Raw genomic sequence first — 27,082 nt, 5'->3', positions numbered from 1 at the left:
AAATTGTGTGACAAGAAAATTATTTTATTTAAAACAGCTTTTGCAAAACTACTCGTATGTCGCTAATCGAAGCTTAAATATCTGATTACCAGATTCATTCAATTACTTTTTTATAGACTGTGTTTATATCATTCAATTTTATTTCGAAGTTCAAGCTCAAAAATATTTCTGGTGGGAAAAATTTAAGGTTCACTAAAATTTATATTTAGATTTTAGAATGAAAACTCGCAATAGTTTAAAAAGAAGGGGAAAGCTTATAATTGTTAGCAGAATCTTCTTCAAACTCCTCTTGATACTCTTGGGTTATATATTGAGTGTTTACTATAGCCAAAGGGAGCGGGTTATTTTGAGTTTTAATGCAATAAAGCCGGAATCTATCATCGCAGAAAAGGCTGGCACTGCTCCAAACTACTATAAATCAACGCCATAAAAAAGTAATCTAATTAAGTGAAATACTTAATTAATTAATAACTAACAAAAGTTTATAAAAATAATGAATAAAAACAAAAATAAAATAATAATAGTAGTTATTAAAAATTAACATAAATTATTAAAAATAAAAAAAGAATTAATTAATATTTATAAAAAATTAATAAAATTAAATAAAAAAGGCTTAAAAAAGTACTAATTAATTAATAAATAATGAACATTAACAAAAATAATTAATAAAATATAAAATAAAAATACAAAAAAATATTAATTAATTAATGGCTAAGAAAAATTAAAACAAAAATAGAAAACATTGGAAAGTTTCGAAAAATAATCAATTAATAGGCAACTAATATAATAAAGACTAAAAAAATAATAAAAAACAAAAAAAATTAAAGAAAAATATGACTGATTTAAAAAAATAAATTAAAAAAAATAAAAATAAATAACTGATTAATAATTAAAAAAAATTAATAAAAAAATACTTAACTTTTTTAATAATTAGCTATTTAGTAACAAACACAGCTCAATAAAAATAATAATTAAAAATAAATAAATAAATAATTTATTAATTAGTACTTAATAAAAATAAATAAATTACAAACTTATAAAAATTAATAAAAAAAAATATACAAATTTTAGAAAAAAAAATTAAATAATTAATAACTGATAGAAGTATTTAATAAAAATATAATTAATTAATTACTAGTTTTTAATGAATATAATTAATAAAAATAAATAAAAAAAAATTATTAAAAAAATAAAAAATCTAAAAAAATTGTAGTTAATTAATAACTAATAAAAATTAAAAACAATAACAATTATCTAATAGCTGATAAAAATAACTATTAAAAATTCATAGAAATAAATAAATTTTTTTTTTTTTTTTAATTAATTAATTATCAAATTTAATAAATACAATTAAGAAAGATAAAAAAGTATTTAAAAAGTGAATTTATTATTTAAGAATTAATAAAAAAAAATAATTAATTAATAATTAATAAAAATTAATAAAAATAAATTAAAAAATTATAAGTCATTACATTGTAATTGACTAAAAGAGTAATCCAATTAACCGAAATAGTGTATTTAGGAAAAATTGAAACTAAGGAAGCGTTAAACGAATTTTATGGATTTATTTTTAAAACATCGAATTTTGGCTTTTTACTTTCTTCTAAATAATAATACTGCCTAAATGATGTGTCAAATAAAATATAAAAAAATTCATTATGAAAATATAAAAGTAAGGAAAGAAACTTTAAGTTCAAAGTTTTACAATTCTGAAGGTGTAATGCATTTGTAGTTTCCAGATTAGATAAATTCATAATTGTAATGTTGAAGGCAAAACATTTGTTTCACTGTTCTTCCCTGAAGCTTAAATATTTGCAGAAAGTTCCAAAAAGCCAACGAGCTTTATTAATAAAATTCCATAAAAAATAGTAGAACTCGTAAAAACCTCAATTGGAACCAATCAGAATAAATTTTGTAGTACAAATTTTATTAAATCAGCGAACGAACTGCGATTGTACATTTTTTTTGTGTGTTTTTTTTGTCTTTATACGTTTTCTGTCACATGCCTGCACATGCATATGATTTAATTTTTGTACTATTTGTATCTGTAAATTTTTCAAATTTGTTTCATTTAAATCCCAATCAAACTAGTCTCATTTATTCCATTCGATGTATTTTAGTCAATGAGTTTCAATCAACTCTGTTCAATTTTCTTTCATCCTTCCTCATTCTATTTGTTATTTTAATTCAGTATGGCGGCTGCCATTGTCCAAAGAGTTGATGCGTAACTACCATTCGAAAGTGCACAGGTTTGAATCTCCGTTGCCGCTCGAAGTCGCTTAAAACTGTAGGTCCTTTCGCCAAAACGTACGCCACAAATAGGAGAAGGAACTCCGCCAAACACCCAAAAAGGGCGTAAGCACCAATTATATACAGATATAAATATATGACAAAAAATTTATTCAAAAGACAAAATTACGGTAGCAAATTTTATTTAAATAAAAAAAAAAATTGAAAATAAAAGCCAATTTTCGATATCGATAAAAGCCAAATCAACAGCCAAGGTGCAATTAGGGGAATACCCGCTTTCTTTTTTATTCTCTTCAGACTTTTTTTTGTAGCTTGAAGTTGCTTTTAAAATTTTGTTCTCTATTTATTGATGTTATAACGTCGTATAATTCTATGTAGCCGTCTGTACGCACCAAGCGGCGTCGTCATGCGTCGTTATCTTGCTCATGAGTCGTTATCTTGCTCATGCGGCGTTACCTTGCTTAAGGGGTTAGGGGTAGTCAGAGGCCCGAAAAAATGATGATTTTCACGAATTTTTTTTGCTACTTAATTAATTTATTTAACAAAAATAAAAACATAGCATAAAAACATCATGTTTTAACTTGACTTCACCAAAATTTCAAAAAAAAAAATTAATAATTGCAAAAGTTATCGCTGTTTGTGTGAAGTCCGTTTCTCCAGAAGTCCCTTGCGGTGAACATCACAAGTCCTTGCAGATTCATCTAAAACCAATCGGACAAGAAAAATTAATTTTATTAATAGATAATCTTGTGCCTGATCGAAACTTTTTTTTTTTTTTTCAAAATGAACAAAATGGCGGCCTCAGAAAAATTTTTCCAGATTTTAGAGCAAAAAACCAACAGTTAATTGTTAAAAAAAAATCGAAATTTTTGAAAAAAAAATCCTTCGATCAGGCACAAGTTTTTTTATGTTTTTCAAAAGCTGTATAAATTTTATTGAAATCTACGTAGCGATTTTTAAGTTACAGTGTTCACCAGTTTGAAAAACATAGTTTTGAGAAAAACGCATTTAAAGTTTTGCTATCTGCTCCGGAGCGGCCGAGCGCCCTTTGTTAATTGTTGAATAACTTGAAAAGTATTTGTCGGATTCACTTCAAATTTTTACACAATATTTTTAAAACATTATACTTTAAGAAAATGCAAAAAAAAAAATCAATTTTTTGAAAATTCTGACTACCCCTAACCCCTTAAATTGTAAGCGAGAGCGCAGAACGAACGACAAAGAGGCACAATCGGCCCCCGCGTTCGGCAACGTTGTATATGTATATGCGCATATGTATATAAGTTCACATATTTGAAAGGGAGTGTTTCGAGTGTAATGTGTCTTGAAAAAGTCAAATCGATGATGGTGCTTCTTAGTGTTGTTGACTTATTAACGTCTGATGCAAAATCGAAATTGAACATATCTTTCATGAATTTGATAAATGTTTCGTCATTTTTCACGTTTTTGTAAATGTAACTTGATCAATTCCATTGCGATTCCATTTACCTCCTTCTTTATAGCCATACAAATAATCTAATATAATATAAATCTATCAAACAAATAAAATTAAAATTTCAAACAAATAAAATTAAAATTTTCTTTTGAAAAACGCAACCATTCCATCAGCATTTTCTTATGACGTTGTCACGTTAAACTATCGTCAGTAAACCGACTTTACAGACAACCTCTTTTTTTTTTGTTTCAATGTTTCGAGTGTCAACTATATCGGCCGTTCACTATAGCTAGGCAATACTGTATTTCGACATTTTTTTCTACCATCATTTTTTGAGCACGTCATTCTTCAGGTATTAAGGCACCTTTAAAGAAATCCAAAAACGATCGATTTTTTTAAATTTTTACAGTGAACTCTCTCTTTATTTATTATACACTTTTTACGAGAAACATTAAATTAAAAAAAGGCTATGTAATGGAAACTCCCATTCCCGATTTAGATTAACTACTTTGAGTAAAGTTTTAATATTTCTTAAAGAAAACAAAACCTTAGAAACTATCAATATCGTCTTACTTTTCCACTTCAAAAGCTTTCTCTATTGCAAGTAAGCAAATTTCAACAACATAAAGCAAAATAAATCACTTTCACCAAATGTGTTGGATCAACACAACAACACCATTAAAGAAAAATGAATGAGAAAACAATCAGCAAAAATCCTGCTTTCATATCCCGTTTACAATTGCACTTTCTATTCACACACACACATCAACATACGCAAGCAAGTAATACAGCCTTACTTACAGCATGTGTTGCAGCATCCGTTTGCAACAAGAAAAACGAAACCCGTCGCACACAAGTCTGACATATGCAGTCAATACAGCCGAGTGAAACTCAGACGAACGAAATTGAAGAAAAAAAGAAGCAAAACCGCAGTTTAAGTTCAACAGCAACATCACCCAAGACGAATGTAACAAGGCTTCATTTTTATTGCTTTTATCGGTTTTTTGATACCGAAGCTGCAACTTTACAACGCTGACAAAGGCGACGTTGTTGTTCACGTGACATGAAATGCGCCAAGTTCAGTATGTTTTGAAAAACTCACAGAAATTGCGTCTGTGCACATACTTGCATTGGTATTTGCTTGTGTGTGTTTGCGTATGTTTACATTTTTCAATGCCTCTGGCTTTTCCAAATAAATAAATTTTCTTTATATGAATGTTAATCTATTACGTGAGGCATCACGGCTGCTGGTTCAAATGATGGTTGCGCTACTCAAAACGAGAGCCTAAAGTAATCAGAGTGGAGGCTCCAGTAGCATCGCATTGTAAAGATAAAGAAAATTAAAGTGCAGATTTTATACATTTTTATAATTTTTTGTTTTTTCATTTTATATTATTGTTTCCTTTTATTTGCAATTGTGTTTTGTCAGTTCAGGGATATTTCTGCGCTCTACCTCTCTCTTCTATTGGCGGATTTTATTCCGCTACCACCATATTTGGAAGTGTAATAGTGAGGCCAGGAGGCCAGATTGGCTTTTACTATACTTTGTTGTAGTTTTGGTTATTTGCTGAATTTAATATATATTTTAGTTTAGCAAAATATATAAAATATATATATGTATAAGGCTGTAATTAAGTATCTTTGGCTAGTCAGCAACCACTCGAAATGTGTTCAATATTGAATATTTTCGAGATCCCTGAACAATTTTATTTTTGCTTTTCACAAATTGAGGAATAAGCTAAACCAGGTACTGATAGCTGGTCGGCTAAGCTGAACGTCTGAGGAGTATCGCACTCACGTTAGCCAGTATTTGAAGCACCAGAATAATGGATCTTACTGAGGCTCAAAAAAGTATGCTCATCTAACCTTGCGCATACTGCGACATGTGACTGTCAGCCATATGACCGTCAGATGTTGAGTGACGAGATAGGAAGCAAACAGTTTAGAAAGCGTTAGAATCGTTTCAGCACTTCTGTTGATAATGGCATGCAATTTCAAAAAGGCGTTTCAGATGACTGAATGAAGAATTTTTTTTTTTTTATCAAACTTTTTATTTTTCAATATCGTTGAAGATTTTCGATTTATTCCGAAAAAATTATGATAATGATCATTATGGAGGAAAATTTCTAAAAGAGATTCGCATTTTTTGAGCAGTAGGTAGGTAGATGAAATGGTTGAAGTGCCTTATGGTGGCAGAAGTGCCGATGACCGGATAGGAAGTCTCTGAGGCCAATGCAATCCTCTTCCTGGCTAGCTCATCAGCAATTTCATTCCCCTCTATGTTCCTATGTCCTGCAACCCAGATCAGAGAAATGTTACCTGCACACCCAAGAGATTTGATCTCTTCCTTTCAGCAGCTTACTAATTTCGTTCTGCACCATGGCGTCGTCAAAGTCTTGATCGCGGCTTGATTATCGGAGAAAATGTTAATATCTCCTTCGCTCCCACGTTCCCTAAGCATTTTGCAAGCCTACAGGATCGCAAAAACTTCTGCTTGAAAAAGACTTGCAGTATTCGGCAGTTTAAAGGAGATAGATAAATTGGATGATTTAGAGAAAACCACTGCTCCGACTCCCGATTCCATCTTGGAACCGTTAGTGAAGACAGAGGTTCAAGCCTCGATAAAGATTTTCTCCTCGATCCAACCCTGCCTATTTGGAAAGATTGCCCTAGCATGACCCTCAAACTCTAGTTTGCGGATAGAGAGATATGTAGGAAGTTCAAAGAAATTCGATGTTAACTGCCCGAAAATGTTACCATGTCGCTTGAGAGATTGCCTCCAGATGCCAACCTCCTTTAACCTAATTGAACAGTACTGTTATGAAATAAATAGATAATATTTTCGAATTTTCCTGACACTCTTCTTTAACTTGATATCCATATGTCTACGTCATATAATTTTATAGAACCAGGATAATTTTTTTAATGCTGGCACATAGCTGAAACATTGGAGTGCTTTAAAAGAATTTGGAGTGATGGTAAAATAATAAACTAAAATCTGCATTCAATTCGACCAGAAAATTCCACATAACTAACTAAGATTATATTATAATGTTTACTGTCAGACAACCAACAAAGCTCCTTGGTATCTCTAAAATAAGTTCACGTTAAAGTAGTTCAAACTCAGAGCAGGCTTCTATGATACATCTTTCTCTTTTTCCCATCGTTTACGTCATTTCACATTTTAATTGTAAAAATTCATTTTTAAAAAGTAGTTAAAAAACTAACACTTTTCTTTATTTTTAGTAATAACTTTAATACTTTTTCTCCCACTTTTTTCTGCTTTGATAAATCCTATATTAATTGCTTAATCCTTTTTTTCTGTCTCCAGCATATTTTTTCAAATAATATTGGGAGGTTGAATTAGTTTTAAAGGTTTTTTTCGAAGATTTGGGGCTTTATTGTGAAAAAACGGTACAAAATATTTTATTTGAAGTATTGGCCATCGCTAGCTACAACTTTCGCCCATCTTTCGGGCAATTTCCGGATGCCATTTCTCCAAAATTCTGGCCGCTGCTTGGCTATCCATGACTCAACCCATATTTTGGTAGCCTCGTACGAGGAGAACCGCTGGTCCGCCAAATCGAGACTCATATACCGGAACAAATGATAATCGGAGGGAGCTATGTCTGGACTATACGGCGGGTGGGGTAACACTTCCCAGCCAAGCGTTCCAAGGTATTTTTTGCAGGTTGAGCAACATGCGGCCGAGCGTTGTCATGTTGCAAAATAACCTTGTCGTGCCTTTTTACCGTTTCCGGCCATTTTTCTTTCAATGCCCGGCTTAAACGCATCAATTGCAGTCGGTAACGATCCCCTGTGCTTGTTTCGGCCGGTTGGAGCAGCTCAAAATATAAGACGCCGACCTGATCCCACCAAATGCAGGGCATGATTTTCTTGCCGTGAATATTCTGCTTGGCCGTCGACGTTGATGCGTGGCCGGGCAAACCCCATGATTTTTTGCGTTTTGGGTTATCGTAGTGGATCCATTTTTCGTCACCAGTCACCACCCGATGCAAAAAACCCTTCCGATTTTGTCGCTCGATCAGCAATTCGCACGTAAAAAATCGCCGTTCGACGTCGCGCAGCTTCAACTCGTACGGGACCCAATGTCCTTGCTTTTGGATCATTCCCATCGCTTTTAGACGCTTGCAAACGGTTGATTTATCAACGCCCAATGATTCAGCAAGCTCTTCTTGGGTTTGGCACGAATCCGCGTTTACCAATTCCCCCAATTCCGCGTCCTCGAACTTTTTGGGCTGGCCAAGACGCTCCTTGTCTTCGGTGTGAAAATCACCACTTTTGAATCGTCGAAACCAGTACTCACATGTTGAAATCGACGGAGTATGGTCTGGGTAGGCCTCCTGCAGCAATTCACGGGCTTGGGCTGTATTTTTTTTTTCAAATTGAAGCAGAAAAGCAAAGCTTCCCGCAAATTGCGTTTCGACGGCACGAAAGTTGACATACTCGGAGCACGAAAACACTGCGTTGTTTATACTTCAGCGAAATGACAGATACTGATAAACAAAGCCTAGGGATGAGGCTTTGTCATGAATATATATTCAGTATTGCCAACGCGATAAAGTGATAAATAGCGCCATCTGTGTGTCACCTTTAAAACTAATTCAACCTCCTAATATTTTAAAATAACTTTTTGTTTCCCAATTTCACTTCATCTTATAAAATTGAGTTTCTGCTCCATTATCTTTCAAACCTTTTGTCTGCTGCTGTCAATAACAATTCAAACAAATTAATGCATTGACATCTGAAAATACCATAAAAGCTCTTCAGTCGTGTTAAAAATTAGCTCAACTCAAATAAGACTGAACGAAAAAAAAAATAAAACTTTTTTGTAATGATTTTATCGCTGATCGCCTTGACAGCCATGATTCCCATTAAAATGCTAATGAGGTCATTAAAAAGCTGCTAATTATGCGACAGTCAAATGAATAAAAAAACGAAAAAATAATAAAATAAACTATATTACATAAATAAAATTCGTATTTCCACATTACAAAATTAACTAAATGTGAAGATTAGCAGCGTTGAAAGCTCGTGTTCGAATTAATTGGTGAAATTTCCGCGTAAACAAAAACATACAAAATTAATTCGTTTTATTTATAATTCTATAAATAAATTCGATTGTCTGTTTCGATTTACATAATATACAATTTTTGAAGTTTCACGTAACTAAGATGTTTTGGGCTGAAGGTCGAGTATTTCCTATGCGCATTTAGAATGCGGCATTAAATAATTTTTGTGTATAGAATTAGTATGATTTTTTTCTATATGCATAAGCACCAGAAGCACGAAAGCGACATTTGTAACTGAACACGTGTTGAGCAACTTAGCGCCATGAAAATTATTCAAATAGAATTTTGAAAAATTTCTAAAAAATTTGAAAGTAAAAGTCTTCATTTTTTCCAAAAGTTTTTTAACGTTTTCAAACCCTTATTTTTCTCTGAAATACGATGTCTCAATGAAAAAAGTTTCGTGGTTTAACTGTTTTAGTAGACTCGAAATATTTGGTTCTAGTAATTTTATTGTGTGAACTCAAAGCCGGATTAACAAGAAGAAGAAAAAAACAAAAATAAATTAAATAATTTCTTTTATTTACTTGTCGATCTTTCGACCGCAATTAACAGTCATCTTCAGAACTCTTGATTGGGCCTAGCTGATTTTCATAAGTACAATTTTTTTATGTAAATTTTGTGGATAATCTCTGGCCAATCAATAGACAATCTGGATTTTTTTCGGCTCGATTATTCAATAACTGAATTGGTTATCTGTAAAGGCTATGTGTTAAACACAATCTGCCATTCTCTGTCTTAGTTGCCGGCAATCGGTTGTCATTGCTTTCTCTGGAGGTTCGCGCTAATCACAAGCCCAACGCTTATGCTGTCATCAAAGTGATCAGCTGCATCATCAGCAAATATTTACTCCATCAAATTATACGTTTTTTTATCACTTATTGCAGAAAGTGAAATGTTTCTGGGAAGCGCTTCCTTTGTTTTAATATCCGAAAAAATCAGTTGAAATTTTCGCGTCTGCTTTCGCAAAACTTTACCCAGATGTACGAGTATCTGCTAAAATATTCAAGAAAAACAGTTCAAATTAGAGCAAAACCTCTTTCTGTACTGAGAGTTGGAAAAATTTTTATGTTGAATATCCTAAAAAATGCTAAATCACGCTGATTGAAGTAAAATAATTGACTAAATAGTTATTGTATTTTTGGTACTACAACAAAAACCATGTAACTCAAAGTATCAAATTTCGAACAAAACTAAAAAAAAATTTTTTTTAATTTACATAAAAATTTCAAACTTTTGAATTAGAATTTTAAAGAAAATGCGTGCCGGCTGGGGCGCAAAGTGCTGAAACAAATAAACTCCATTGGGATCAATTTCAGGATTTGAGCTTTATTTCCGGCCATGTTAGCGACTGTCGCAAATTTATTGTACAGGCTTCGACTCCAAAACCCTTTGGGCCGATTCCTACGGGGTGAGCCTTGCGGATTCCAGTCTAAGAATATGCTGCTGATGTCAGTTGCAAAATTTGCACAACGTAGTATGAACAGTTCATCTTCACTTACACTCGCGAATCTCAATTTCAATTGGCCTTTGCGTACCTTGGGAGAGGAGCTCATCAGTTGGCCATATCCACAAGATGACTCTAAGGCAGGTCTGAAGGCTCTTTATGAAGGTCTGAAGTTTTGTTTTGCTGCGACGGTCACAGAGCATGTTTCACAGCCATACAGGAGCAAGATTTTTCATTCACGGAAATTCTACCTTTTCGTGCAAGCTATGCAAGCGGGTCACAGGTTGCGGATGGTGAAGGGCCTTTAGACATAGAGGTTGGCTGCGAATAAGTTAGCAATAATAAATAAGGGCTCTGTTCTCTTCCGATTAAATGCTACAAGAACGAAAAATAGCACCGACAACGCGGGAAGATGCCACCTTCAAAGAAACGTTAAGCGCAAACACAAACTCAGCTCCATAGTGAGCAGCTGCAAACAACGTAGCGGCTGAATTGGAATTGTTGTTCCCTGCAGCTAAATCAAAGATAACAAAAGGTAGTAACCTATCGCTCCTGTAATACAGATCTTACTGATACTGTACTGCAGTTTTATAACCCATTGATTTTTTGGTATAGTAACGTATAAGCTTGAGGCCACAAAATCGCTTGAAATGGGCACGATATTGCACCAAAATCGAATGAGCTACAAAACTGCATACCCAGAAATTCTGATTAAAAAGTTTTGAAATTTTTCTTCAAAATTTAGATTTTTTTAATTATGGACGAATCTTGAAATGTTGAGTTATGTTAAATTTTTGTTTTTTCTTTTTGTTGTATGAATTATGGTTTATTTTTTTCTTGTACGGCATGAAAAATTAAAATAAAAGGTTTAAAAAAATACTCAAAACTTTGCACCTTATCACGCTGTCATTATTGTGTGAACACAGGTGTACTGATATATATTTGGGCTTTCAAAAATTGAGTTTGGCATTTATTGTTCAAATGTTTTTAAATCAAAATTTATTTTCCTCACACCAATGCTATTATTTCGTTCACAAATGTAGCATTTTTTTGTTTACTTGCGCATCACTAAGCGCCCATTTTTTCCAGCAATTATTTTTGTTGCCATTATTGTTTCATATTACACATCGTAATGCATAATAATACACAAAACAGTATAAAAAGGCATAATAATAATAATTCTACGGTCATCAAAAATACTTATTTGTCGCCTGAGCCATACAAAATCGCAACACTTCAAAATGTATTTGTTATTCAAATTAATGATTATTTCTTGGCGACACAAAAAGCCACACCAAAATTGATTTCATTTACATTTATACGAGTATAGACATACATACATACACAAATGTATGTACGCATGCATGTTTGTATTCATTTTTTATTTCTTGCGCATGCGCAGGCGCATCAAAGCGTGATTTGCATGCAATGGGCTCACAAAGTATTGGATAATTTTATTTTCATTGTTTTTGCTGTTATGTGGCTACGTTGTTGCTGTTTTCCCTCAGTTGTTCTTCGCTGTTTTTTTTTGTTGCTTATCACTTATGATGCGCCGACGTGACAGCGGACTATTTCTCATACATACACACGTACTTGAATTTCCATAAAACTCTGTATGTGTTTGTAATCCGCGTGACATCATCACCGTGTAGCTGCTGGTTGTCGCCGCGCCACTGTCAGCACATATCTTTGTGCGGCATCAACATCATCAATATGCTCGCGCCAACTCCCTATCGGCCGTCCGTCCTCTCACTCTTCCTCTCTCTCTGTCTTTCTCGGCCAACACTTAAAGTGCTTCTGTACAAAGTGCACAGCCAAGCAATGATCGAAATCAGAACTGGGCCTACCCCATACTTGAACTACAGCAAACGATAGTTTGACACATGTGTGAGTGTGTGTGTGCTCATCTTGATAAACAATGCCACCATCAGGCAGCTGCTAAGCGAGCAGGCCCTTTTTATGCTTTATAAGGATCTGAATTCGCAGAAGTGATAAATGCCTCGCCTGCCAAATGTCGCTGCATACAATAGCATAAAGTGTGTTCGTATGTATGTCATGCATGTTTTATATACAAACATACACTTTTATTGATGTTCACTTGCAACTGCACCGCTTTTGACACATTTGCTTGCCACACCATTTTTGGCCATGGCTTACAAGTGACAACGGAATTGTATGCAAAGCAGCTGTCAAAAAATTACGATGGAATTATTTCAATATATAAAAATGAGCAGAACTACGAAGGTGAAATATGTACTTCCTATTGATACTTGGCCAAGGATAAGCTAACTTGTTTATACAGGGTAGTTCAACTGCAAGTATATTTTAAAAATTAAATAAAGAGACGAAAATCAATTTTGTATTTTAATATACAATTTTTAGTTCCATTATTTTTGCGTACAATTTATGCGCAAACAGTTTAAAATTGGTTTATAGACGATCTGTAGCTCCTAGGCGATGCTGGGACCACTAAGTTGTTGGTCAACTATGATTATTTCTGTGAGTTTAGCGACATTTAGGACATTTTCGTCATTTCCTTTAACATCAAAAATGCCTGAACGGAATTGACGACACCAAAATTGCACGTAATTAGCTGCTGCAAAAACGGCATCATAAATTTACTTACTTACTTAGCTGGAAACTACAACCGATGGTCGGTCTTGGCCGCTACGAAAATGTGAAATGAAACACCAAGGGCTGTCAGGTCATCGTCGTCTTTCCAACGTAGATGAGGACATCCTTTTTTGCGAATTCCACGTGACTTAGCCAGCGCAGCAGCTGAATTTTAATGCCCTTAATTACGTCGATGTCGGGGTACAGTTTCTACAGCTCGCGGTTCTATCTTTTTCGATATACATTACTCACGCAAATCGGACCATGAATCTTGCGAAGAATTTTTCTCCGAAAGCTCCTAATACCCATCCATCGGTGTTCGTCAATGTCCAGGGCTGAGCACCATAAAGTCAGACCGGTAGGATGATTGATTAATAGAGCGTTTTTTCGTGCAACGAGAGAGGGCTCTGCTTTTCAATTGCCTACGCAGCCCTAAGTAGCACCAGTTGGCAAGAGTTATTCTTCGCTGAATCTCTTGGCAGACGTTGTTGTTGCGCTTACTGCAGGATCCTAGGTAGACAAAGTTCTTGACTATGCCGAATTCGCAATTGTCAATCACAACCTGCTATGCAATACGCGTAGACTTTTTGGTTGCTGTCACAAGGTACTTTGTCTTGCCCTCGTTCACCGCAAGACCCACTAAACGAGATTCTGCTACAATGCTGGAGAAAGTTGCACTGACTGCCCGCTGACTAATGCCAACAATGACGATATCATCAGCGTAAATGAGCAGCATGACACTTTTATAGAAAGTAATGCCGGAGATGTGGATGTTGGTGGCGCGTATAATTTTCTCCATCATCAGATTGAAACAATTGCATGATAAGGGATCGCCTTGTCGAAACAAGTCAAATGGTTTTGAAAGATCTTTGCCTATTCTCACCATAAACACCATTCTTAGTTTCCGCGGCCTGGCTTGCCTTTTCGCCTTTATCAAAAAAAAAACTGTAAAATGAACCGAATGTAATATGCACCGAGCATAAACTTTAAACTTGTTGATCGATACTTTACGAGATACTGATCACTACAGCCATCTACCAAGCAAATAATGGATTTATTTTTCCTCAAACTAATATGACTCAAATACATACCTGCATTTGAATGGCCCTGTACTAACTAGTATCACTACAAATAACTACAATATTTCTATATTTCTCAGTATTCTAAGAAACTAAACTTAATATTCCATTAGGTCTGTTCTTGGCCTCTCTATACCATTTAAAATTCCTTGGCAACGCTCAGGGTAAAACACATAATCGCTTTGAGCTGTTTTACATAATAAGCTTTATAGATTTAAAAAAAAAGAATGTGCCCTAATCGTATTTTTATTTCTGTTCTAACAGCGTCTTTTTTATATGTACGAGTATATAGAAAATATTACATTTCATTTAGACCTTGAAGTGGTTGGATTCATTTTAAAAATATAAGTAGATAATTTTCATTTCACTTCAAAAACTTGAAACTGGTTTAAGAGCACAATTTTTGTTTATGTCTTGAAGGCTTGACGAAAGAGAAGAATTTTTGTACGTTACGATTAAATAACGAGATGAACTATGTTTATGCTTCATTTCTGATCGCTTACATTCATCACAGGTTTTCTTTATATTGGCCTTAGAATCGAGTGTTGTGAAACCTCTAATGTGATCTATTGTGCGTGACTGCGAGCCTATAATTGAAGGCTTGAACTGCGTTTTCACGCACTTACTCAGCCATTTTATTACATTTCACTAATGACTTTAGAGTCACACCACTTAGGTGTATGAGTCTCCGTCTTGCGAGAGCTACATATTCGCGGAGGACGTGCTCTGGGGTTTCATCGTCCAGCTGACAAAAGCGGCAGATAGTTTTTTCTGATAACGAATACTGCAATGTGTCATATAGAATTAGTGAGCGTTCGCAAGCCTTCTCTATATACATAGTCCGGGAGCCATGGGTCGATTTTGGACTGCGTTTTTATACCGTTAAACTCTTGACTATACTTGTGATTTAGCTTTCATGAATAACGAAAGTGAACGTCAGCTGGCGCACCCGCGGTGGGAGTGATTGTGGGAGGGTACGAAATGTGCCAAAAAAAAATTTCTACCAACTCATTTTATACCGGCTGAAATTGTTTTCATGTATTGTTGATATTTAGTAGAATAAAAAAAAAATAGTCAAGGTGAACTTGTAAAAAAATTTAAAAGTAAAACTACTTTATGCCGATTGAACTTTTTTACATAATTTTGGACACATATGAAAATATAATAATAATGATCAGCTGCATCAGCACCAACTAGGAAATAAATAAAAAATATTTGGCAAATTTTTACTACAAAATCAAAAATTATTGCTGAGAATAAATATTTCTGCATATTTCGGCATTTTTTTTTTTTTTTTTTGTTAAAACAAATTATGCCTGAGTAATTGTTCGAATACTATTATATAATACTTTTAATTATAATAAAAAATTCAATAATTAAAAATAAATCAAATGACTTCTTCTGTCTGCAAAATGTTCAGTGCAAGCAAGCACCGGCGGTAGGCAATAAGCAGCGCTTTCACCCAAAAAATTAATTTTTTCACTTCAAAATGTAATTATTGCTTTTAATATTCATATGTACTAAATTTCGATGAGAAGCTATAACAAATTGGTTTTTTTATGACTATGAAAACATTTTTTCACAAATTGATGCCAAAAGCGAGTGCTGGCTGTAGCCGACTCTGAACGGCAGATATTTTTTTTGTTAGGAGCTTTTTCATGGCGGACCTCTAGGTGCAGGTTTGCTGGAGATTTACCCTTTCTATCACTTAGGGTTTCGTGCCCGTATCTCGGCCCGTGCACTTCCGAATGGTGATTACGCATCAACCCATTTGGCTGCAACGGCCGACCTTAGTAATGGAAAGATAAAAATTTCACATATCTCAAAAATTTTCTTTACATTTAATTATAATTTTTCTTAAATTGTATGCACAATAGTTCGCAAGTTACCAGTCAGGTAGAGAGTAGAAGTTCTTAATTGCAGCCGATTAGGTTACAATTATTTTAGCTGAGAAACCCGTCGATAGAGAGTCAAGAAGCTCTTTGGGGCGGTAGGTAGATTCTTGACTTTCTAGGTTACCACATTGTCATTCAGGTAATCAGTTAGAGTTCTTAGTTCCTGTTTGTTAGGTTATAGAGCATTCTGAGAAACTCACCGAGAGAGTCAAGAATCTCCTTGAGCGCGCTTTTCCCTTTGACTTGCGCCGGTAGGCAGTGAACTGACAATATTCGCCACAATTGGTTGCGAAGAAGTTTTCAGTTGTCCACAAGCCCCAATGTCATTCTATATGTATATGTATAAGTCCAATGCATTTAGAGAAATCTGTCTCACTGCAGCCCTTTGACTTTCTACGAAACATTCGGAAGCACAGATTTTGTGAAAACCTCCGCCTGGAAGATAGTTTAAAAAGTGACGATTGGTAGACTTTTCTGGAACCTTGATCCGACTATTCTTGTCTTAGTACGCTCATAAATAATAAATCAGTTTATCAAACTTGGGGTCTTCCGCAGATACCTGTTTCTATCGCTCCACAGTGGGCCATTTCAAGAATTATGAATTTGTAAAACTTTGAAGAATTTGGTATTAAAAATTAGTTCACATAATCGAGGAATTCGTGTGCAAAGTAGTTTCTGAGTGTCCATTTGGATAACCGCAGCAAGAAATTGAATAGTGTGCTATGCGCCCCAGCTAGAATCTGCTTTGTTAACGTAACAGCAAAGACATTTATAGCAAAAATACATACAACACCAACGCTGTAAATGGCAGCACAATCAGCTCCTTCAAGTCGTATGCCGAGTTTTCCCTTGCACAGCTTTAGCGGACTGAAACCGTGTAATGCAGATTTCATATTAGTAAATGTGATAGATAAGAGAAGTAAGAAAAAAATTGATGCTATTTTCTGGGTGAGAAACCCAAGATTTTTCATATTTGAGTCACCTCTCATTCTTTCACGCAAAATGTGGCTGTTTGTGACTCATAGTTTGACAAATAACAATTCATGGCGTTATTGGCAATATTACCCATTGCACTTAAGGCCAGAAGATAGGCATTAAAAGAATGTAGGAAAGAGAAATGAAGAGGTGTGGTGAGAATTCTTTACCCTTCATAAAATTTCCCAGATTTTTCAATGGGTCTTAGCAATTTGTAGAGAAAAAGAAAATCTAGCGCTTCCAGTCTCAATACATCAACCTCAAAAATTCACCATTTAAGGCTTGCGCAAGCTAAACAATGGCAGAGAAAATGGTCTGTATTATCTTCATCCTCCAAACAAGATGCACGGAGTGGATTGTCGATGCTACCCGTTGTACCCATATGTTGTCCCATGGATTGTGTCCCGTAATTAGTCCTGTCATCGCTCGCGGCTCACTCTTCCTCTATCTGTGAACGAATTTTGCTACCTCCTTGTGAGACCTTTTCAGGAAACACTTGCTTGTTTTGCAGGTGTGAGTGCTGCGCAAACGGTTTTTATCAGATTTATTTCGGAGATCCTTGCTGTACCCGACCGACAATTTCCGCTGTAATTGGTGCTAAAATTGGTACCGTTCCCATTGGGCATGCCAATTAACCGCAATTAGCCAATCCTCGCTAGCCTCGCTTCATTGCGTTGAACACCACAGCATCCCGACATCCAGATAAGTTCAAGCTCACGCTCAGTCCAAAGGTAGCTCATTAACAGAGCTTAGCCGAAACTCAGATTTTTGAACAATTTTTGAAGAGGTGCGAGCGGTTGCTGAGGCCTTTAAAGCAGCTTGGCTATCACTACAAACTCTGATTTTCATCGTACGCCACATTTCGCCAATTATCTAGTCTACCACGAGGGGTGCCTTTTATATGTCGGGATTAGAGAACAAAAACAAATTTTAATCATCCAAAATCACTTTATTGTTTTTCAAAATATTCTCCATGAAGATCTATACACTTTTGCATGCGTTTGAACCAATTGTCGAAGCACTTTTGCCACTCTGAATGAGGTACCTCCAAAACATGCATTCTGAATGCCACAACCGCTTCTTCAGGTGTCGAAAAACGTTGACCTCTCAGTTTGTTTTTTACGTACGGGAATTAGAAGAAGTCATTCGGTGCCAAGTCAGGACTATACGGCGGATGACCCATTAATTCGATGTTTTGGGTGCTCAAAAATGCAGTTGTTTGAGCCGATGTGTGAGAGCGCGCATTGTCCTGCTGAAAAGTGATCCGTCTTTGGCGATTGATTTTCCTAATTTCTTGGAAGACAACTGGCAAACAAATGGTTGTGTACCACTCAGAATTTACTGTTCTGCGTTGTTCTAGTGGTACGGTTGCGACATATCCAGTTTTTCCGAAAAAACAGGCGACCATTGCTTGGAAGGGCTTCGTGCGCGAACAACTTTTGTTGGATTTGGCTCATCTTGAAACATCCATACACTCGACTGCTGTTTAATTTCGGGCTCATACGCGTAAATCCATGATTCATCACCTGTCACGATGTCATAGACGTGTTTCGAAGCCCCGCGATCGTATTTGTTGAGCATTTCCTTCGACCAATCGACACGAGCCTTTTTTTGAGCGATTGACAAATTGTGTGAAATCCAACGCGAACAAAATTGTTTGACAGTCAAATGTTTATGCAATATTGAATGTATGCTGGTCCCACTAATGCCTAAGATTGTCTCAATCTCACGATAGGTCACATGACGATCTTGCAATATCAGTTCGCGCACAGCATCAATGGTTTTTGGAACAACAACTGATTTTGGACGACCTTCACGAAATTCGTCTTGGAGTGAACTACGGCCACGATTGAATTCACCATACCATCGATAAACACTGGTCCTTGATGGAGCTTCATCGCCAAAAAATTAATTAAGTTCATACATTCAATGTTGCTGAGTTAATCCACATCGAAAGTTGTAAAAAATAATCGCACGAAAATGTTCACGATTTAATTCCATTTTTGGACCGAGATTAATCTTTTAAGTTACTGTAAACAACACAAATAGTGGTGGTATTTCAAAACGTTCTGAGTACGTAAAAGCCAAAAAATGTCGTACTTTGCGATACAACTGTCAGTTGCCAGATTGCAACACCAGGGTTGCCAAATCCTGCCAAATAAAAGGCCCTCGTACTTTAAGTATTGCAAAGATTTCCGATTAAAAGCCCGTTGGTTATGTATCTAATGTAGTAACGCAGCTGAAGTTACATTAGCAGTGGTATTTGGAGAGTCATCTTACTCCAGTACCTTTTTGAGTTTTGGAGCCGTCGGTATAGAAAGTTCTTTCCGAGCTTCCCACGAGAGTATCTGAATCTCTCCATTGCTTCCTTGTGAGAAAATTAACAACATCCGTTCTTCCAAAAGAGATTTCAGGTATCAATTTTTCATAAGATGCCAAACACAGAGGATTGTGCTCTGACAACCTTTTAGGCAACTCTCTGTGTTGGAACTCCTATCTTCGTGCCACATTCCATAAGAGTGCAACTGACATATGATTTCCGTTGCCTTGTTACTACACTTCGCATTATTTAGGTGAAGAAAACAACAACTCTCATGCGAGCGAAGGTTATGACTGTACTGATTTGCTTACTACTGCTACTGCATGCGAGAGACCGAGATGCGTTTCTTCTTTAGCAGCGTCGATCACCATATTTAACAATCACCCCTCGTACGTCGGTAAAGCAGATGCCCATGAAATACATAACACTCTTATGCATTTATAATAAAACGATTATATTACAGGTATCAAAGCTCATAAGCAAAACTAAAAATATGTTTTGTAGAAAGTTGGAAATAATCTCTCTCAAAATGTAGGGGGCTCAGGCATAAATAATCACAGGTGGATAAGCTTTAAAGCAGAAATTAATCTTTTGCTTTTCTTGGGCTGGTTTCCCTCCAACTATGTATCTCTCTCAAAAAGGTAGGGGGTTCAGGCATAAATAATCACAGGTGGATAAGCTTAAAAGCAGAAATTAATCTTTTGCTTTTCTTGGGGTGGTTTCCCACAAACTATGTATGTTTGTATGTATGTAAGTAGGTTTCGTTACGCTATTCACACAACGAATTCCACGTTTTGGCTTAACAACAAATCTGCATTAGCGCGAATGATTATGAGTGGGCCGGTACAACAGAGCTATTTGTTATAATATTAAGTCAGCAGAGCATCGAGTTACTTGGATTTGAACTCGTGCATGTCGTTATGCTTGCTTAGGTTACAGCAAAATTAGGAAAACAACCACCTTTTTTTCTTAACTCGTAAATTAGTATCCGTTTGTTGTGAAAATATGTGGAAAAGTGTTATTTAAATGGTACTAAATTTTTAATTTAAGCATAAACCATTAAACCATAACCATTTGCAAGCAAATTAATTTGGTATTTTATAACGAGTTTTTTTTTAACTAACAAAATTTTACTTTTTCAGTTTACAACCTCAGCACTGATTAATAGCTCTTCAAATTAAGTGAAAATAATAATTGCGTTCGACAACATAAAATTTTCCAATAGTTATTGCTAAGTTATCGCTAGTAGGCGTTCGTTAATGCCATAAAATTACCCAATGCGAATTCACACAGGTGGTATCACTAGGCCAGCAACAACATTTTGTACATTAGAATGTCACGTCAAAGTAGAAAACAAAGAAGTGATTTATTTGTGAAGGCAAAATAGAAAAAAAGTATGAATTTATTTGTCGCGCTGCAATTATTTTGAAATTTTCATAATAACTTTTGGATTTAATATCGTAGCAAAATTTCAACGTACAATTTTGATTGTAAGTAAAACGTTTCGTAGTTCAATTTTGCGGTAACATCCGAATGTACACTGCGAAAGAAAAAGAAAACCAAATCAGCTGGTCTACTGCTACCACCTTTAATAGATCCACCTCGGCGAATTGAATACTGAAGGTGGCGTCTTCCAAAAACAGTTACTTTATTTTTCGCGATTTTGACTTATGCTCCGTTGGACTCCTTCCCAATACAAAACAACCACACCAAACAAAACAGAGGAACAGAACGCCCATGTTTGTGAAAATTCAGTACTTGAAAATTTTGTGTTTTGGTAAATGTCCCACTAAACAAACGAAGCAATGACAACAAACTTCCGCGTATTAAATTGTGAAAGCACAAATGAATATGAAGCCTTCAAATACAGTTTTTTGCGCTTTTATGTGGGTGACGCCGGGGCAAGAAAGTATGTTTCCATTGCTTTCGCCTACTCTTCCTCTTCACAAACAAATAATTCCACTTCTTTTCATTTGTATATTCTCGGAGCCTGACGTCACAGCAGATTCGGAAGGCGCAATCTCTTATTCTATCATTATTCACAAATATATGGTCTGAAAGTGCATAACTGAACAAGAAAATTTATGTCTTGTGGAGTCTGGTATTTTGTGCACTTTTTGGACAACACAAAACTTTTAGAATACACTCAGCTGGTTGTTAAAAATGCCCATAGCTGAGATCAGCTGATTACAAAATGCTCTTCTACATCTTCCTCAGCGGCCGCCGTAGCCAAATGGTTTGGTGCGTGACTACCATTCGGAATTCCCAGAGAGAACGTTGGTTCGAATCTCGGTGAAACACCAAAATTAAGAAAAACATTTTTCTAATAGCGGTCGCCTCTCGGCAGGCAATGGCAAACCTCCGAGTGTATTTCTACTATGAAAAAGCTCCTCATAAAAAAATATCTGCCGTTCGGAGTCGGTTTGAACCTGTAGGCCCCTCCATTTGTGGAACAACATCAAGACGCACGCCACAAATAAGAGAAGGAGCTCGGCCAAACACCCAAAAAGGGTGTACGCGCCAATTATATATAAAAATAGTTATAAAGATATTATTTTGCAATTTTTTTCTATTATTTTTAATATAATAGTAACAGGTAATAATCGTTAAATTTGATAAATGCAAAATGCTAGTAAGCATTTCAAAGTTGTTTAGCAAAAAAAGAAAACTTTAGTCGCTTGAGTAATTTTTAATATATTGCAGTTCGAAAATTAATTTTATAATTGTTGCACCTTCTTTTCCTTATAGACACAGTATTTTGATAAGTTTGCGCAATTCATGTCATAAAACACCTTCTAAGAGCGATAAACTTTAAAATAAAAAAAAATCTGCGCAAATTAGCTTACAAACATATTTCGACACTTTATTTTATAAGGTGTGAAGATATGTTCAGTTCGAACGACGCTTCGTGGAATACTTTGCTAATCATCATCATAAACTCTTAGAGTTCCAATGAAGGAAATAGGGCCCTAACGAATGGGTATATTCTGCCCCAATCTCTTAACTTCATCCCAGCCAAGCTGTATGGCGCTGGTTTTTGACTCCAGCAGTCGTCTCCAGGTTCTTGGAGGTTTCCAGTCAATGGCGGCCCTCGTTAAGTCACAATTTCCTCCGCGTAGAACATGAACATTTTCTCTTTCGGATTGGCTACGGCCAGGTTCTGGCCAACAAGTCAGCATTCGAGACAATATTTGGCCAGAATATTTTGAGAATTTTTCGAAGGCAACTTGTAATGAGCTTGTGCTAGCTTGTGTCAGCTAACGTCACATTCCACGTTTGACAACCATCAACTAAAGTCGACTTTACGTTGGTTTTTTGTGCGCCGTGAAATGTGTGATGCGTTCCAAATTACTTGCCGTCACAGCTTTCTTTATTCAGTGAACCTAAAGAGACCGATATGACGCCGCTTAAATAGCAGATCGATTGTACGTATTCGACATCGGTGCCATCAATTGAGGATTTTGCGCATTTGGTTTATTAGACTTTGGTTTATTGGATAATGATCTTCAGGCCAGCTTTCTCAGCTGCTTCTCACATTGCTTAAATCTTCGCAGCCATGTCTACCTGTGGGACAGATGTCATCTGTATTCTTGACTCCGCTAGACGCCCTTGCAGTCCCCAGGTAATATCGCCTCCAGGTGATGGGGCGTTTTTCATGACAACGTCCAAATCGATATTAAAGACAAGTGGCAATCGTAGGTAGCTAGGTAGGTGAAATGGTTGAAGTGCCGGTCTGGCACTCCTCAAGTAGCACTAAAGCGCCGGTTTGATAACATTATGAGTCCTCGAACAGGCAGATATCTACAGCCAACCAGAGCTGTTGATATAATCGAGGAGATTGATTGGATTTAGATTGGCACACTGTCCCAGGCTGTCGAAGAAAGGAGCTCCCAGTAACCTTAGTCGTCAAGCTGCCAAACCCGGACATTTGCAGAGAAAATGCTCTACAGTCTCCTTCTTTAAAAGGTCCTTTCAGTTCCTACAATGGGGGTTAAATGGTAACCCTAGCTTTTTCGTGTGTGTTCCGATCATCCAGTGACCGGTAAACACAGCTACGAGTTAGGAAATAGAATGGCGAGCAGTCCAAAGGACTTTCTGAGTCCTTCGTATATCGTATTTTGGCCAACGAGTTTTCGAAATAGCACATGAAGAAATGGAGAGCCATCTTTTCTGCGCTTTCCTGAGAAATAGTTGTCGTACACGTGCTTATATTTTGATTTTGTCACCCAGAAGTTTTTCAAGCAATATCCGACAGCTTGCGTCTATGTAAAACGCTAAAATATCATATTTTATAAAAAAGTAGTTAAAAAAAAAAGTATAAAACTTGCAGCTTATCTGGGTTTTACAATTAGAGAATACCGAAATTCCCAAAAAAACACTTGAAAAAATCGAAAGACCAGTTTTTAAATTAAATTAAATAAGCATCAAAACAATATTTCCCAGCTTTTTTAACAAACTTTTTTCTTCTCTATAATTTCAGGTGCAAGTCTTCGAAATCTCATGCAACCAGAAACAGCGCAAGCATTCGTAGAAATTCATTGTAAATGCGAAATGTAACAACTGAATTCAACTCAGCTTTCCAGCTACTATAAAAGCAAGCTCTTAAGAATATAAATAATAAATGTGTGTGAAAAATAAATCCACTAGAGCATTCAAAGTGCAATGCAAATAAAGCGAAATCGCATAAATTAAAATAATCAAAATAAAATCATCAACATCAGCAGCAGCATTGCTAAGCAATAATTTTGCAATTATCACATTTTCATTTACACCTCTCGCACTGTTATCTCCGCTCTTACATGCATAGCTGCGAGCGCAATTGCACGTGAGTGCACGAAGAATATACGCCATATCAAAAGCAAATTGCCCATAAAATCCTGCTTTACAAAAGGCGCACGCACCAACACACACTCGTACATGACTGTGAATATTTTGATATGAAAACGCGATTACTTGGCCTTTTGTGATTGTTGATTGCGCCACTAAAAAATCACCAATAATTCTTTCGCTCTGTACAATTCATCGTCGTCGCTGTCGTCGTCGGTCAAGCTGCGTACAAACATACACTGCAACACAAGTTACCTGCAACGAAATCAACAGCAACTCAGAAAAAACAAAAGACCAATTGGGTTCTTGTGTGCGTGATTGGCATTGCATCCATACATACATACAAACATATATTGTGTTTTATTGTTCTTGCCGTTGGTCCTTTGTGCGGGCTCTACACGCATTTTTCGCCATATTTGGCCTTTCGCACAAGATTATCTCGCGCACATCCTGGTGAATCGCAGCAGTTTTGCTGATTGTATGGCATTACACTTTTAAATCAACTACACTATTTTAAAGGTGAGTAACAGCATTTTATTGTTTGCATTGTGTTCTTGTTATTGTTGGTTTTTTTTCTTTAACTTTATGTATGGCTATGCTAAGTTTGATGTAAGTGTTGTAAAGTGGCAAAATTATAGTGATTTTCGAGAGGAATTTTTTAACCAAAGCAGGAAATTGATTATAGTGGCGGCCTTATTGGGCCAACCACATGCAATGCTGTTAAAATGACTGTATTCCTAAATAAAGTTGAATTCAAAGGAAATTTACTTATATCTCTATACCTACAGTAGTGTAAATATCAGGTGGTTTTTTAAGGGCTGAAGACTTATATGATATAGAGAACTTATGATAATACAAAGCAGAAATATAGTTGGTATGAATTTTTTATTATAATCTGGTAGATAATTGTATGACATTTATTTTTGGAATATATGTAGTATTCTACATATGTTCGTCGCACTTACGAGTCATATGGTCCATTCGATAAGTTCAATTCTTGGCAAATGTTTCCAATGCATCTGATTAATAAATCAAAATGAGCCCAGTGAGCGAAAATGCGGCGCAAATGATGGTAATTTGGCTTGGATTCCTGCACGCGCTGTATTTTATAGGGATGTAAGTCGTGGCCTAATTCGTTTATGAAGCAATGAAAAAAAAATTAAATAAAAAAGTTATGGCCTCACGTTGATTTTTCAATGTAGTCCAAGGACAAAGGCCTACAAGTTGAAAACGACGACGAATCGACATTTCTGCGTCTTCCTCAACACTTCGCTCCATGAACTTCGTGAAAAAAATTTTTTTTCGAAGTAAATTTCCACAATTTGAAAGCGTTTTTCTAGCGTTAAACGATTCATGGTGACTTTCCAAGCCTCACTGAACAGAAATATCAATACAGTTTGCCATTTTCAGCTGTCAAACCATAGTTTACGATATCAGTAGTTCTCATGCAGCTAAAAAAACACCCGATATATCTTTTTGTGTCCATTGTATATTGAAAATTTCTTTAAAATAGTAATTGAAGGGAAAATTTAGAATTTTTTTCTGCCTATTTGCCTATTTGAACTCATTAATCTCCGAAACTACTGAGTGGTTATTTTGGTGGTCGTACTTCGATCGACGCGGCTTCGGTAGTCTAACGTAAGTGCACTAGCCTGCCATCCGAGAGGTTGGGGTTCGAATGCTATGTACAGCACGGTCCTCGCACTTTTCCAAATATATCTACTTACCCTGTTTCTAAAACAATAGAAAAATAAATAAATAAAAACAAAAAATAATAAAAAAAAAATTCCTCCAATTCCATTCCCCTAACAATCTTTCCATCCTTAGTCCCACACAATAGTCCGCGCATTATTTGCGTTGTGGCTGCTAAAACAAGCAAAAAATGTGGCGCCAGCTAGAAGAAGCGTGCAATCACGATAATAGGGCAGACACACCAATTTTAGCGAAGTCCTCAACCATCTGGGCGATCCTTCTGCCATAAAAATGTGAGACACAGATAGCGCTCCAAGCAGAAGAAGGCGTTGTTCCTAAGCAACGACAGGTGGGCATTCCCACTACTTAGGACTGGTAGCGGCAGGCTAATCACCTACCCTGTCAGAAAAAAAAACAGATTAAAGAAACCAACGCAAGACTGAATTTTGTCGACGCCCTATGCTCCCGAGTGGAATGAACATGGTAAACAAAAAAAACCTTCGACCAATAGATTTTGGGACGGATTTTGGACTGAAACAGACTCAAAGTTTCCAACCGCTAATAGATGGATACTTTAACTGCCCACCTGCATACCTTCGCATTAAAATTATCACTCATTAATCCGCCATTATATACCCAAGGAAAACAGCTATGTAAAATTAAGATTGGTTAATTTCCCCCCACAATAATTGTTTACTAAATGAAGGGTATTCGAAAAGAATCAATTAATCTCAATGGTAACTCAGAGCTTTGTTCATAACCATCATTCAATTAATTATTTAATAACTCTCAAATAGGTAATCGGCTAATCCACGGAGTGTGCAATACATAGCCTTGCTATAGAAATAGAAAAGGAATTTAAAATTACACTCCTGTTTGTTTTTATTAACATTTCGGGCGGGACAGGTACTTCATACATTGAACTTGACTTGAAAATCTGATAAGCAGATGGGTGAAAGCTTGCAAATGGTTGAACTGATACCGGCGTGTTTGAAAAAAATCAATCAGAATCTCACAGTCTTTCAGATGGAGATCCACAGCATAAAAACTGGAAGTAGATAATGCTTTCGAACTGGCACAACTTTGAAGCGCAACTGCTTTTCTCAAGCAGTAGGGCAAAGGACAAAAGTATTTAGAATTGTATTAGGTACTATTGGGTTCTCGCTAGGAAAGCAATTCAACTGGTGCCTAATAAGAGTTATTTGATTTACGATAAGTTGTGGAAAAGAGAAAATGCTTGGGGCAATTAAGTCACAGCAAAATTGGGCACTAAGCCGCGGCAAGTGAAACAAACTGCTGCTTCTCCGCGCTATTTGTCTTCCCAGAGAGGCGCTGGAACAAGCAAACTAAGTTGGGTTAGGTTAGGTTAGCCAGGTTGTTTGTCTAAGACAAGACTCTCGTTGGCCGTAAGGTCCATTGTGATACGTACATTTCATTTCCATCACCTAACTATGTTGCT

At 36.0% G+C, this 27,082-nt stretch overlaps 1 protein-coding gene across 1 annotated transcript in view; it reads left to right on the top strand.

The window, feature by feature from the left end:
* The window catches only part of LOC129236030 (cadherin-99C), a 300,265-nt gene that overhangs the window by 62,919 nt on the left and 210,264 nt on the right, over positions 1-27,082 (top strand). Inside the window, exon 3 of the mRNA XM_054870202.1 lies at positions 23,585-24,450. The gene's annotated coding sequence lies outside the window, so the exon portion shown is untranslated. The remainder of the gene's footprint in view (positions 1-23,584; positions 24,451-27,082) is intronic.

Source organism: Anastrepha obliqua, chromosome 1 (assembly GCF_027943255.1).
Source record: "Anastrepha obliqua isolate idAnaObli1 chromosome 1, idAnaObli1_1.0, whole genome shotgun sequence".
Taxonomy (NCBI): Eukaryota; Metazoa; Arthropoda; class Insecta; order Diptera; family Tephritidae; genus Anastrepha; species Anastrepha obliqua.
Note: the sequence above shows the minus strand (reverse complement) of the source record. Positions and strands in the feature narration are given on the sequence as shown.